This window comes from Lepidothrix coronata, unplaced genomic scaffold, assembly GCF_001604755.1.
Source record: "Lepidothrix coronata isolate B3197 unplaced genomic scaffold, Lepidothrix_coronata-1.0 Scaffold218, whole genome shotgun sequence".
NCBI lineage: Eukaryota > Metazoa > Chordata > Aves > Passeriformes > Pipridae > Lepidothrix > Lepidothrix coronata.
Window position 1 is genome coordinate 997954 of NW_016690398.1, and position 5812 is coordinate 1003765.

A 5812-nucleotide genomic window follows, 5' to 3' on the forward strand; every position below is an offset into this window, starting at 1 on the left:
GGGGGGGGGGGGGGGGGGGGAAGGGAGGGGAAGGGAAGGGAAGGGAAGGGAAGGGAAGGGAAGGGAAGGGAAGGGAAGGGGAGGGGAGGGGAGAGAGAAGAGGAAATACTTTTTGAGCAAAGATCCTTGGTGTTGATAACTTGCATACCTGGATAACAGCCCATCTCATTTTCCAGAGGGCTGGCCTTGGCATGGAGCTGAGGGACAGCTCTGCTCTCCTTCACCCACTGATCCCAGTAACTTGAGCAGTTCCATGTTTTCTTAAAGCCCTTTCAAGTGGAGCTCAGTTCCCTTCACACCTCATTTCTGGAGTGGTTTCTGTTCCCTCCACGTGCTGGTGGGAAGCAGCTGCAACATTCCTGCTCCACTCCAACTTTCCTGGGAGCTCCCTCAGTGCCCTCCCTTCATCCCAGGATGTTTTACAAAGGACACCAAGGACAGAGGAATGGCACGTCTCGAACTGCAGGAGGAAACCTGGGGGTGCTGAGGTTCCTGTTTGATCTGTCACACCATCCCCACTGACACTGCCCTGCCTTGGTCTGATCCACAGGGAGGAGCGGAAGAAATAAAAGTCCAATGTAGCATTCCTGCAGGGAGGAATGCTGTGCACACAGCTGGAACACAGCAGGCTCAGGCCAGGCCCAGCCTCCTGGATATTAAAAGCAGAATAGTGAGTTGGACAAGTTCATTATTTGAGATGTAAGCTGGGCTTTCCAATTAATTTTCCCTTTCTCTGGTGCAAGCCCTGGCTCACTTGACCTGTGCATTCTCTGACAGGAACACCACAGATAAGCCTCTCACTGCCAGTGGCCTTGGTTATCTGTGTCTGTTTAGGAATAGAAATGTTCTATCAGGATCTGAAAAAAAAAGGTCTGCTTAATGTCAGGGTCTGTAGCAAATTATGACATGAGAAAAGGAGAACGTTTCTGATATGATTTTCTTTTTTAAAATAAATTATAGCAGGAGAGATGAAAAGCTGTTTCCCAGAGATAAATACACAAATAAAATTTTGCTAGCCATGGAGATCATGGAATAAAGATAATCACAGGATCATTAAAATTGGAAAAAAGCTCTGAGATCATCCAGTCCACCCTGTGTCCCATCCCCACCTTGTCCCTCAGCCCCTTCCAATACCCTTTTATTGAAGAAATTCCTCCTGATGTCCAACCTGAGCCTCCCCTGGCACAGCTGGAGGCCGTTCCCTCTCCTCCTGTCCCTTGTTCCCTGGGAGCAGAGCCCAACCCCTGCCCCAGCTCCTCCCTCCTGTCAGGGAGTTGCAGAGCCAGAAGGTCCCCCCTGAGCCTCCTTTTCTCCAGCAGGACCACGAACAGTCTGGGACCAAGAGCTGACACCTCTGGTTTTGACCTGTGCTTTGTGCAGGGCTTTTTAAGAGGGTAAATATTTACCAAGCTGTAGAGAGAGCAGAGCAAAACAAGGAGGGCTTTGCCTTTCAGGTGTGCATCAAATTGAACTTTCCATAAAATTTTCCAGATGGGCAGAATCCTCATCATTCACAAATTATCCCTGTGTTTTCTGGGCCCAATTCCCCTGAGGAATTCTTGTTTCTCTGCATCCTGATAGATCTGTTCCTGTCTACCCTTCACGCATTTCAATTTCTATAACATTTTTACATTACATATAAGATAACTGTAATCTGTGAAGGGATGGTTAGATCAAGAGGAGGATGAGATTATTCTCTTTGCTTGTCAGAACAAACAGAAATAGCATTTCTTTTTTTCTGCTTGTGGACTGGCAATGGGTGATAGAAAAACAGCAACTATGTTCATTTTTCTGTCTCTTGAAGCTAGATTTGGTTCTTGTGAAAAGTTCTCAGTGCCTTCTAGCTGGTAGAAGAGTTTGGTCTAAAATATATTAGAGTCACTTGTAACTATTAAAGGGAAAAAAGAAAAAGCAGTGGCAGCAATAAAAATGCTGACAATAACACAGTGTCTTAGTCCGCTGAGATTTGGCAATAATCAATACATGATGCCCTCTCTAAAAATACTTTGGCTTTTGGCAGCTTTCAAAATGTTCCTCCCCATAGGTGTAGATTAGACAAGTTGAAAAAAAAACTCAGGGAAACTTTTGAGAAATTACTGAAAGAGCAATAAATATTTAAATGTGAGAAATTCACAGAACACCTCCAGCTGGGCAGGAGCAGACAATATTCCAGGCCTGCAATAGCATAGAAAATCAATAGCATAGAGGCCATGGGTGTTCCTGCTGCAAATGTAATACCAGTTGCTTTATCTTCAGGTAAGAAGCAAAGTTTATTGCAAACACTGGGGACCTTCCTTTTTCTTGGCTGTGTGAATAAGGAGTGTCTCCATTGAACCCGAGAAAATTATCTCAGTTAGTGGAAAATCAGCTCCTGGTTTTGCAGAAATGAGGTGTTGAGAATGTGTGTGGTAAACTTCAGCAACTCTATTGAAGAGTAGCACAGTGGTGGTTTTTCCCTTGATGTTTGGTACAAAGGGTCAGGGAGCATCATCAGAGCTCTCTAAATGTCCTCTATTGAGGAAAAACCAGGAAATCAAACAGTGCTGGGGTTAGTACCTCGCTCAAATTTAATCATTGTTTATAAAACAGGGTGGTTTGAAGCATTTAGACTAATTTATCCACACACTTCTCTTCATTCTTTTGAACTTCAATGTAATCCTCACTTTTGGAGCACCAAATGTTTTCCTCCCAGTATTTTTCATGTGGTTCTTCACTTCAGATTTCAATTACCAGGACAAGAACTGTCATCATAATACTCTCTGTCCACGTAAAACCAAATCCTACACCACAGGATGGAGCACCAGCTGAAATCCAAGTCCTTGACAACTTGAGGCTCATTTTCTTCAGAAACATTATCCCCAAAATGCCATGATTGTTCATGCCTGTGTTTGATCAATATGTCACCTTGCCACATTTATCAGCTCACATGAAGCAAATCCTTCAGCTCATGCAACATCAAACCTTTGGGATCTCTCTCCCTTTAAAGAACACTTGATATTTTTAGGAGTTCCCCCTGCACCCTTAAAGAGCTCCCATGTAGGTGTGAAGAGAACACTGATTTTGCAGGGTAGTTACAAACTGTGTATGAGAATGTTGTGCTGCACGACCTCAACAGGGCTTTGAGTGAGCTCAGGAATTGCCCAAAAATAGAGTTTGCTGCAGGAATCCCAAATGGAAAGATGGCTTTGTGTCCTCCTGTGTTTTACCACCAAATACCACGTTTGTGTAAATAACGAGGGTGATAAAACATTATCTAACAAATGCAGAGTAGGAAGTTCAGACAAATATTTCTTGGTGTGAGATTGGAATTGTAGATTCCAAAAAGATGACTGCAGAAAGAAAACATGATTATTTGATCCACTAAAATATCTTTAATTCTTTTTTCATAGTTAGATGAAACAGTAAAAGTTTTTAATATTCAGCAAATCTCTTGATGGCTGTAGAGCCTTCATGACTTATCAAAAGTTCCTTAATGGAGCATTTGTGTACAGTTCTTTAGTGCATGGTTAGTCACAAATACACCAAATAAGAGGGGAAAACAGGGTCTGTTGGCAGTAACTGCAATCTGTTGGATGTAAATGGTCCCATTGTGTGCCAGGCTACCAACATTTTTGCCTCAGATCATGTTGTTTTACATTTACAGTAAGTATTTGTTTTCATCAGATAAATGTAAGTAACATAATCATGAGGCAATGAAAGCAGTAGCTTGGTATTTTCTGCATTATTTTTTTTTTAGTGCAGCTGGTTTTTACCCTTTTTTGCTGTCTAAGAGAATCAACTTGGGAATTCTGACTGTGAAGGATTCTCTTTTCCCCATGACTAATGGCACTGGTGGTTAATAAAGACCTGAAAAGCTTTTATTAATGGAATATCTTTTATTGCCTGGCTTTTATTCATTTTTCACACACGTATAAAAGAGAGCAAAGAGGAAAAAAAGCCACCAAAACGTACATGAACACAGAAACAACCCATAAAGTCTTACAACAAGATCGTTGAGGCAATAGAGATAACATTTTTAGTCTGTGAGGATGGAAGGTGAAGAAACATAGATCCTTTGGGAAAGAAAAGTTCCCTTTAAACCTTTCCCCACACTTCCTGTAGCACAATGAACTTTGGGCTGTAACATTATTTAGCTGCAACATAACTTATTGTGGCAGTAACTCCAGCTCTGCTGTCTCCAGGGCCACATACTTCCTAGGATACTACATCCAAGAAATATTTTGGTCGGGGTGTAGATTATACCAAGCACAGAGGAGGTACCATATGTGTACTCTACAATCCCCTCTAGCTCACAGAGGTCTAAGAAAATAGGGGGTTTTTTTTCATATCCTGATATATCACTTATTTATGGAGTCAACCTGACAACACTTGGAAATAATATAAAACCTGGAGGATTCAACCCAGCACATTAAAGGCAACATCATAAAATCATAGAGTGGTTCAGGTTGGAAGGGACCTTAAGGATCATCCCATTCCAACCCCTTGCCACAAGCAGGGAATATACTCGAGTTTCCCTTTCAAACAATGTTTTGCAGGAATTGTTCCTCGTGGCTGGATCCCAGTGCTCCTAGGGGAAATTTTGGATGGCATCCTCATACCTGCAGACCACCTCTCCTAAAAAGCTCCGGGGATTTACAGTTTGAGTGAGTATCTAAAGTGCCTGCAGTTCATTTGGGGAAGAAAATGAGAAGGGAAAGCAATTTATTACTCCCCTGGGGGTTGTGTGTTCCTGCCTAGGTAAGTTTGTTTAACAGAAAATTAATTGGCCTGCAGTTATGCAAACCAAAGTGAGCAGTAACAGGCTTTATGGGGCCAAAAAACACCACGTGGCAAGGGCTGTGTACAGACATTTCCCAAAACCTTGTATAATCAGGTGTCGTTGTCCACTTTCCAGCATTGTTTGCCTTCTCCTGTTCCTGAATTTACCCATGGATCTGATCCAGCAACACATTTTAAAAATACATGATAAATCACAAAGGACTAAATATATACCATAAATGCCATAAATATACCCCTTTTATCCACCTCCTCTTGAAAAAATGATGAGAATGAAAAGAGTGGGTAAAATAAGGCCTTGCAACAAACCCAGAGCAAGAGGGAATAAATGAGGCCATAATCTCATCCTGAATTTGAAAGTTCAACAAGAGCAACTAGCACAAGAAATAGAAAAGAACTAGAAGGAGTAGAAGTAGGTCTCATTTAAAAGCACATTCCAGTCAAAAATACCTCCCAAGCTTCATGTCAGCCTTGTAGTTTTCCTCTAAAAAAAGAAATCAAGCAAGCAATAGTTATTTAATAACAAAGAGTGACCTATTTTGGGAGTGAAATTAATATGGAAGTGTTCTTCTGAGAATAGGAAGAGTTTTCATGAAGTTTTCTCCACTATTTTATGGATCAATTCTATGATGAGCGCTTAATAATTCTTATTTTGGCTCTCTCTGGGTATCTCAGGATCCAAACTAAATTTCTGGTATTTTGGCTTCCTCTAGGGTTGAAACCTGCCTGATTATGTACTAAGAATTAAATTCCTATTAACAATATTTCCACATTACGTATATTATTTCTAGAACAAGTTTCTGCACACTCACCGCTTCACACAAGAACTTCAGAACATCAGAAATGTTTGGATTCAATAAAAAATGATGCAGCTCCAATGGAGTTCATCAGGTAGACCAAGGAGAGCTCCTGATTTAGCAAGCCCAGATTTTGGAATGGTGACAGCAGAGAGTCTGTCCATTAAAAAAAAGAATATATATAATTAAAGAATAGTGACTGACTTCTATAGAAGAGTGGTCTTATGGAATTTTGTTAG